Source organism: Macaca thibetana, chromosome 20, assembly GCF_024542745.1.
Source record: "Macaca thibetana thibetana isolate TM-01 chromosome 20, ASM2454274v1, whole genome shotgun sequence".
NCBI classification, from domain to species: domain Eukaryota; kingdom Metazoa; phylum Chordata; class Mammalia; order Primates; family Cercopithecidae; genus Macaca; species Macaca thibetana.
This window is the reverse complement of record NC_065597.1, coordinates 22,811,324-22,821,683: the sequence shown is the minus strand read 5'-3', so window position 1 is coordinate 22,821,683 and position 10,360 is coordinate 22,811,324.

The window sequence follows — 10,360 nt, the reverse complement described above, 5'->3', positions numbered from 1 at the left end:
CTCTATTTTCCATTTCAGTGAGCATTTTTCTTTTATATATGTGTCATCAATAGTCATGGGCAAAATCAAAAAAGAGACACATCAAAATAGAGTAACTAGCAAATAAATAAAAGCATCTCAGCTGTCTTCCAAGCAATATATTTCTCCCATCATTTGCTAAAATTACTGGTATTTTAAATCGATACTGTGTTTTTTGACTTTGAAAATACATTTTCACTACAGTCTCGTTTTATTCTCCAGGACTTCTTCTAAGTCAGGTATGGCTATCCCCATTTGGCTGATGAGGGAAGCACAGCAAAACTGAGGGACTTACCAAGGTTACATGGTAATTAGTGGCAAATGGAGGAACGAGGGCTGCTGCCTCAGAGCCTTGGTCCCCCTCCTGAGAAGGCAAAGGATGATCTGCAGTCACACTGACTATCTAGACCCAATTCTCTTATAGACTCGGAGGAGGATGGCTCATCTCAACCATGACATCCCCAGGGTCGCAGTTCTCTTGATCCCAAGCAATTTTCTCAAAAGCAATATAGTGTCATGGTTAAAAGTGAAGTATCTGGATTTGAATCATATCTTCATTTTTCTTGGACATAAACTAAAGATAACAATAGCACCTACCTCATAGTGTTATTCTATACTATCTCCTGACTGGGTTTATGAGTTCTCTCCTGTTGACCAGTCTATACTGATTGGGCCACTATGACTACCTAGTATTCATTAAATATTTATTGAATGAATAAATGAGAAATAAACAAGATGACAATATCAACTGCCTGTCATATAGTCTTAAATACTCTATAAATGTTCACTATTACTAATAAAAGTCTTTGTAATAGATTATATTAGAAAGACAGAGCCTTAGTTTCTTCATCTCTAAAATGGGCTAAATAATATTGCTCTTTTAGGGTTGTCAGAACTATTTTAGAAAGATCCATACAGGGTGCCTGGTATGGTATTTAGTCTTAGTGCTGCTGAGCTGTTATTATTATTGTTGGTGGTGGTGGTATTTACAAACTTTGGGACTCCTCTAAGATTTTGCATATGTAAAGCAAGTGAAAGTGGAAAAGAAGCAATTGAAAAAGGCTATTAGTCACTGGGCAAAATCAAAGGAGAGAGGCATCAAAATAGATAGCTAGCAAATAAATAAATATATCTCAACTGTCTTTCAAGTAATATATTTCTCCCACCATTTGCTAAAATTTTTAGTATCTTAAATTGATACTGTATTTTTTTGACTTTCAAAATACATTTTCACTGTAGTCTCATTTGATTCTCCAGGACTTCTAAGTATTCACCATATATCAGACATTTATGTACAACACAATAACTAGCCTATGTGGAAAATATCTGATTTACAGGTTATAGAAGCTGAGGCTCAGCCCTGTGCAAGGTCATGGCTGATGGAATTTGGGTGCCATTGTGCTTTTCTCCAAAATCTTTGATTTTTTTGAACTATATGTCCCTCAACTAGTGCTCTTGCCCTTCCTCACACTGAAGCATATTCCTCTCTAGGAATTTAATGCAGAGGCAAACTTTGAGAGCAGAGGCCAAGTGAGGCTATTGTAGCTGCTCCCCCATTGGTTTGAGGGTAAGGCAAGGACTAGCATCAAATATCTGACATACAGCAGGGGCACAGTAAATACCTGCTGGATGATTAATAAATTCCTCCTTATCTGGGGAGAAGATCAGAGGGGCAGAAGTCTCAGGGCTTTCTCACCTGCCTTGGGTCTCAGGCAAACCCAAGAGGCTCCACGAGAACTCAAGACCACAGTGGATCTCGGTCACACTATTGCTACTGCAAACATTTTTCAGGATATATCTCATATATTCTCTCAATTTAGAAAGAGAGATTTGTTTAGTGGCCCTACATTAATACCTTCCCTTCTGCTCTACCCCACAGCTCCCGCGTTCAACAGGCCCCCAGTAGTCCCCATTTGTAACACACGGCAAATTTAATGATACTTGGGAAACATGAACCACCTCCTCAACTCTTCTATTTTTTTACAGCGACACAATTAGCCAGATGACGAAGCTCTTTAAAATGAAAGAAAACACTAAAAAAAATTGATTTTTTTCTACAGAGCCATAATATTAAATGTATCATTCCAAACTGAAGTGGGGACTAATTTAGAAGCGATGCATAAATCTAAAACTATCTGAGTACGGCGACATTTTTTTTTAAAAAAGCCTAACAAAAAATTATATATGTGGAAGCTTGTCTATCATTAAATTACTTGGTTTGGATTTCCACTAATAAAATATAAGGACTTGTTACTATATTAGGCAAGTCACTCCCATTATTAATTTGTTAGATAAATGGCTCCTCTATCTTGGAACTTTAAATGAAATGGAATTCACTAATCCTAATTGCTTTGCCTTCTACTGGAACTTTTTCCCATTAGTTCAGCATGATTTTTTTTTCTTCTCTTTTCCACTTGAAGAGGGGAGCCTTCTTCAACTTAAAGCCTTAGGGTATACTTTATGGGTTTATTAATTATCAGGTATTCATTCAAAGGGGTTAATTAAGCAATAACTTTCTATTGACTGCAGTATACAAAGAATAAAAGGCTTGACTTCACCTGCTGATTAAACACCTAGTGGCCGTGCCTTCATGTTCCTCCCTGTGGTTAGGTGAAATAAAAATCTTTGACCAGTTCTGGTCATGGGTTGCAAGGCCACTCAGGAGGACAGTTACAACCAGTTTGTATTTACAACTCAAGCTACCTTGAGATTGCCGAGAAAGAGAAAGAACTTCTGCTTCTCGGGGTTTCCAAGGAGAAATTTTGTCCCTAGCATCTTTGCTAAGAATCACCATTTTTCTCTGCAGCATGCTTTTCAGCAACGGAAGGTGAAGGATGATTTCCTTCCCTGTCTCTGGGGAGTTTCATACAATTAAAACAAGTCAACATCATAAACCCACAGGGGTGGTGGTAGTTTACACACCTATCTTGGAATTTTTTGAGATCATTTCAACTTCAGGGTACATCTAAGCTTCATGCCTAGTGGTTGCAATTCTCCAAATCAAACTAGTGACAGAGGCATATCATACTTTCAAGGAAGATGGGCTCTTTGAAGACTGACCAACAACTTGCCAAACAAGGGAGGAAGGAGATGAGTGTTCACTCAGAAGATTCCACGAATTCAGCTTTTAGGAGGGAATAAAATAAAGCAGCTTTAAGGTCATGGTCTTGGGATGTGCTAGGATGTTCTTCTGAGAAGAGGAAAAAAAGGACAGTTCATGAAAAACGTATTCAACAGATGCTTCTGATTCATGGCCAACCCTACCCCAAAATTATGTGGTGATAGGAAAAAACAGAAAACTGCATCCTTGGGTCCCCAGTCTCATCCTTTCCTACTCCTTCCTTTTCCAGAATAAGTCAAAAGAGATGGTACTTTATCCAGGAGGGCATACAGCATACAGTAGGGTGTTCACGAACATGGATATGGAATGATTTGCACTTGGATTTGAGCCACAGTTCTCCCATTTATTAACTGAGTGACCTTAGGCTGGTTATTAAGTTATCTGAGACTCATACATATACAATCCCATTCATTCCACATAATAATCATAATAATTTCATAAGGTAGATATTTCTCTAATTTCCCTATAGCTAATGAGGAAATGGAAAAATAGAGCAGTTAAGTGGATGATCCAAAGCCATTCAGCTACCTCAAAGGTTGATATAAGATCAAATAAGATGCAGGTAAAATCTTTGGCACAGGACTGGTCCTACTAAGCACCTGATAAATGTCAGAGGTTGCTAACATTATTACATCACTCTTGTCAACATAGCCATCCTTTTCTTAGCTAAACATACTCTAAAATAATTAGGTACATACAGGGTAACCATACCTTTTTTTTTTTCTTAAAATGTAACAGAAATAAATCTATTAAGTTTTTGCATGTAATTTTGACCTCACAATACACACACACACACACACACACACAAACTAGTATTGCTCATAACTCTGTATTTTATAAAATTTGCAAAGCATTGCTTTTAATGGCAAAAACTGCAATTACTTTTGCACCAACCTAACATCAAAAACACATAGAGAATCCATTATCTGTATAGGGAGACATACATATAGAAGACCACATAAAACTATTGCAATACACACCCTCGAGAAATGACATCATTGTACTCACATTGGAGAACAAAAACACATATGCTACAGTGACTCCCTTCCAAAGAGTACAGTATAGAAGGTAGGGGACAAGTGTTACTATACAGTGGGAAAACCTGGCAAACAATACTTCGGCCCGGTAATCAAGGTCAATGGCAACAATTTCAAATCATGTTGATAGTATGTGCCCTTGATGTGGTGTGATGAGAAGGGCCCTTTACCTCTGGGGTCTTTCTCCCCAGATCCCTTAAATGCAGTCCAATCATGAGAAAGTCATTAGAAAAAATTCCAACGGTGGGGCATTTAGAAAATTAGTGGCCAGTATTTCACAAAACTGCCAATGTCATCAAAACCAAGGAAAGTCTGAGAACCTGTCCCAGCTCAGAGTAGTCTAAGGAGATATAGCAACTGACTGGAATGTAGACTCTTGGATTGGATCCTGGAATAGAGAAGGGATATTAGGGGAAAAAACATGGAAATCTGAATAAATTAGGGACTTTAGTTAATCATAATGTATTGATATTAGTTTGCTGATTGTAACAGATGCACCCCACTAATGTAAGATATTAATAATGAAAACTGTATGCAGGGGGCAGGAAAGGGGTAATATGGGAACTCACTACTATCTGCCCAATTTTTCTGTAAATCTAAAACTGTTCTTAGTTTATTAATAAAAATTATAAAAATAAATTTTTAATAAACTTTAAGAATGCATATAACAAAGAAAAGCCTGCCTTACTGCCCACATGCCAAGCTCTCACTACTATAACCAGGTTAAAGGGGGTCCCCAACCAGGCAAATGTTAAGGAGGAGAGTTCTTTTGCATGTTCACTCCCTGAGACTGGAGCCCATCTGGCCAGTAGGAGCATCCATAATCTAAGGGTATCTTTGATATTGGAAGTCCCCAGAGTGAATCTTGGTACCTTCTGAAGAAGGGGGTTCTCTAAGGACAATGCTGGGGATGTAGTGAATCCATGGCTTCCAAAATCAAGTCTGTGTCCTTTGATCAAACCTCCCTTCTCCACTTTTAAGTAGGATGGAGAGGCTGAGGAAAGAGGCAACACTCACTTATGCATTGAAGTATCCTAAAAATATGTATTAAGTGGTTACCCTGTGCCAGGCTCTGATCGGAGCACGTGCCTGCCTTCAGGGAGCTTAAAGTCTCCTGAAAAAGAACACGGAGGTGGCCCTACTACAAGGTAACACCAAAGCTCTGCCTTATAAAAGGCCCCAAGACAATGATCTGCGAAGGGCAGGAAGGGGATTATCAATCCCCACGTGCACGAAACAGAAGGGTCTAGAAGGTCAATGTTGAGATATGAGGTCGCAAGGGTGCACAGTCCCGGAGTCTCTCCCATGAGCTTGCAGCCCTCTTTCTATTTGCCTTGTCTCGTCCTACTGGGATAGGGCAAGCCTAAATTCAGCATTTAGGAGAACAAAAGAGAAGCAGTGTGACCCAGAGACTACAAATATTTTTCTTAAGCAACCACAAGGGACAGGCTGTTTGGTGAGCACACTCACCAGATGGCTGGGGCTCGTCAGCTGCTTCCAATCAAATCTTGCACCACTGAGTTGGTGCATCCCACACACTCAGCAAGATTCTGCTGAGGTGTGGGGGGAGCAGGAAACACCCTGTTTTCTCCATACCTAGAAAGTGTGCCCTTGGAGTTTGCAGGGCAGAATCCAAAACTAACAAAGTATCAGGAGAAGACAAAAGGAAACTGAAGACAGCACCCTGTTCTGGGCCATGTGTTTTATTTTAAGTTTATGGCTTTGGAGTAAAGGCAAGGAGAGAAACTGGTTCTTCAAGTCTGTGTGGGAGCGAGAGGCAGGAAAGGGTTGGAAGAGGAGATGGAGGGAGCTGGCTGGGAAGAGATGAACGAGAAAGGGGGAATAAGAAAGAAATTAGAACATCCAAAGATCATTTGCAAAGATCATAAGGTGCGAAAGCTCAATTTATGATGACTAATATTATTTTGTAAATTAGAACATCTTTACTTAATTTCAGATATGGAGAAAATAAAAGGCTGAATTTATTCATTTATATATAAATATGAATTTTGTATATATGAATATGTATTCATATGTGTGTATATAAATATGCAGACGTACACACATATACACACACACACATATATATATAATAGGAATTTTGGAAAATGCACTTTAGTGGAAATTTTAAAGTATTCAATACCTTTTCTCCTTAAAGACCAGAATGTTTCCTTTTAAATAAATGACTGTTAGAACAAATGTTCTCCCATGAAGGGGTTTCAGTGAGGAATGAGATGCAATTCTAATGGTATGGTTGAATATGGTGATGTTTGACTTCTAGCACCTCCTTGTCCATGCATCCACAATAAAATGTAGCTCCTGAGTTTAACCTATAACCTGGATATCACTTTGGGTTTTGGACCACAAAACTCCAACAAAGATTCCAGGAGAAACAAGTTGGCATTAGAAATACTGCCTCCAATAGACCCTCCCTCTCAATCTCTCTCCTTCTTAATCTGAATGAGGAGTTTTTCAGCTTTTTCCTAGAAACAGAACATCTTTTCGGGCACTGGGATGATGCTTGCTGATTTGGACACCCCTACATAGTTCATAGGCTCTGAAACACAGGGAATTGCAAAAACACCCAGGTTTGCTGAGGACATTCAGTGTCATGTAGGTATGCACATGTCCTGGGGCCACCAGACTTGTTCATACCTGCTTATCATTCCAAGACGCGGAGCAGGCAGATCTGTTCCTATAAGACACTTACATAAAAGAAAACGCCAGACTCTCCTTGGAACAGAACACGTGCCCCGTCCCAAGCTATTCCAGACAGCAGGCGTGGAAGAGGTCTTACTGGAGTTCAATAAAAGGTTTAGTTTTTGCCTTGTTCTTCCCCTGCACTAAATCACAGGAATATAAAAACTTAGACCAGTAATCTCTTACAAATGCAAATAAAAATTATCACTTAGATTATGTACCTCCTGCTATTCAATACTTCTTCGAAGCCAGGTATAAAAGCACCACCAGACAGGATTTGAGCACTGGACATGCTAAGGTTGAAAGTGTCTTAGTATGGCTGGGCGCAGTGGCTGACACCAGCAATCCCGGCACTTTGAGAGGCCGAGGCGGGTGGATCACCTGAGGTCAAGAGTTTGAGATCAGCTTGGTCAACATGGTGAAACCCCGTCTCTACTAAAAATACAAAAATTAGCCGGGTGTGGTGGCAGGCTCCTGGTAATCCCAGCTACTCAGGAGGCTGAGGTCCAAGAATCACTTGAACCCGGGAGGAGCAATTGCAGTGAGTCCAGATGGTACCACTGCACTCCAGCCTGGACAACAAGAGTGAAACTTCATCTCGAAAAAAAAGACTGTCTTAGTATGAACTGGACACTTAATACGTATACACTAGAAAATGAATATTGGAATCTGAAATCTTTCAGGGAAAGAAGAGTGGATAAGAAGGGAGGAAGAAAAGCTCTCTTCTTTCCTTTACTCAGGATGGAATACTGCCTTCCAAATCTGGTCCACTTCTCTTTGCCCAGGAGTGGCTGCAATCCGTGTACTTTTACCGCCTATGGTTTCACGGTTAGAAATCCGTCCCTAAAACTTGATCAGTAAGCTATAATTTTCCCTCTCCAAGATTGCTCCATTGTGTAGAGATTTTGCTTGCTTGTTTGTTTGTTTATTTGTTTTAATTCTGATGAGATGCTAAAAATATCATGGGACTTATTGTTGACAAGGGTTGCTAAGTGTTTCTAAATCAGGATTTCAATGGATTTTGCTGCCATTATGTGTAAGCTTTCTCTGAGAAAGAATAAGTATGATGAAAAGGGCCAGGATGCAAATATACTATCCTGCTTGTTTTATTTTAATTCAGTCGAGACTTTCCTCAGTCATTTAAGCCAGCCAAAAGCATTTTAAATATTACAAGATCCCAGGTATCTATATGATTTTTCATCACTGGGTTCCTAGCCCTTTACTAAAGTGATTCATAGTATATAATAGATGACCAATAAATATAGACTGGGAGGATGAAGGGGTGACTGCATAAGAGTATGATAGAATTAATGGGAAGTGGTTTCAAGGTTCTGACTGGTTCTTTCTTTCTCTCTTCAATTCATCACTCAAAACTCTATTTCCTAGAAAAATACACAAATTATGCCAGGTGAGCCTGGTTGTAGGCGATCTCTAGGCTGTCTCTGGCTTCTCTCCCACAAACTTTTCTTAAATAGCCCGTCAGAGTGCTTGCTCCTGGTTTGTACAGAGCATGTAAGTTGCAGGAGTGTTTCCAAACTCCTCTGATTGGAACCATCACCTGGGATGCTTACTAAACACACAGCTTCCCAAGTTCCTCCTATGGATCGCAACTTCGGTTGCACATTAGATTCAACGGGGGAGCTTTTAAAACTCCTGATGACCAAGCTGTCATTCAGACCAACTCCATCAGAAATTCAGGGTGTGGGATTCAAACATCAGGAGTTTTAATGCTCCCCAGGTGATTCCCGTGTGCAGCCCAGTGTGAGTACCACCGTAGGGATTGTGAATCAGCAGATCTGCTTTGAGACCTCAGAGATTCTGCAACAAACCCCAGGTGACATTTGCCAGTTTCACCTAGAACCAAATGGTTTAATCAACAAAGTCACTTGCTAATCATTGTTTTTTTTTCTGAAACACCAAGCAAATCATTAGACTTATATTTTGGCTAGACTGAGATTTTTAGTCGACATCAAATACACTTTAAACTGATCTGCAATGTCAAAGGGGAGTAACACATCATCACCATAAAGCCCCAAAAAAACTTGAGACAAAACTGAATTAAGAGCAATTAATGACCCAAAGTGAGCTTAATGATGACCATGATAGTTAAATTCTGTTTGGTAGGACGAGACTCATTTCTTTAATCTATATTGTCATTAAAATGGACTAGCATGGCTCCATGATAATTTGAATGGTTTAATGTTGCTATTTAGGAATGAAGAATAACAGAGTTTACATCTTGGCTAATCCATTAACAAGCTGAGGGACCCTATGCAAGTTACTCCACGACTTTGTGCCTCACTTTCCTCATCTGTTAAATGGAAACAATACTGTCTCCATTCTCTCAATATTATCCAGAATATTCTCTTAAATGAGATGATATAGACGAAACAGGAGCAAACAGCAACCACTGATAACCCTCCCTTGTGACCCCATGTGCTTATTTATTAAGTCAATAACCTCTCTTCACAGGAACTGATTACATAATGTTTTATGGTATTTTTCTGTTCATACAGAAAAGCAAGAAAGAGCCCTGGGTCAGAAGTCAGGCAAAGTGGATTCTAACCCACATATCACTACCGCCTAGCTGTATAACCTGCAGTAACAGCCTAATTCTCAGGGCCTCAGTTTCCCTCGACACCAAATAAAGTGCTCCAAAATTTGGAGACGGTTTCAAAGCCATCTTAGAGTCCCTTACACCTGCCACAGAGTGTGATTATCTTTGTTGGTAAACTAAATGTCAGGGAAACACTCCGGCTTTCTTCATTTATTTCAGACTTTCACGCCATTGGTGATTTACTTATCATTTCATCTCTTAACTACGTGAATTAGATCAGCACAATCCAGAGAATAAAAACTAGGCCTATCTTTACTAGAAAAGAAGATTTGGATTTCAGGGTAACACAGATGCAAGAATATGTGGCTTTTCTGCCAGGCCCAGTGGAAGTGTATTCAAGGCTTGTTCCCTTCAGGGACAGCTGGCATCACACCAACCTCACTCACAGTCCAGTGTTTACAGGCACTCCAAAACCTCCTAAGAGTGTATTTCATAAAAGCAGGGCCTGTCCAAATCCCCTGTAATGTCTCCAAAGGGAAAGGATAGAGTCAATAACCAGGGCTGTATCTGTGCATTGTAAATGCCCCAAACCTCTGTTCCCTCTCTGAGTTCTCACACGCACGTGTGCATGCACACACACACACATAAACACCGCCATAAATATATACACTCCCATTTAATAGACTGGGGATTCAAATTACAGTTATAGTGTCATAAAACTGACTAACTGCAGGGTGTGTGCTGAAGTCTAAGTGTGTGTGTGAGGTGGGTGGGGGCGGCCAGCTTACAACCTTACTCCTTTCCTTGAGGTTCTACATTCTCAAAACGTGAGATTCCTCTGGGACATTTAAATAAGCTGTATTCATAGGGGCAGCTACATAATTTGCCGGCCCAGTGCAAAATGAAAACACGGGGCCTCTTCTTCAA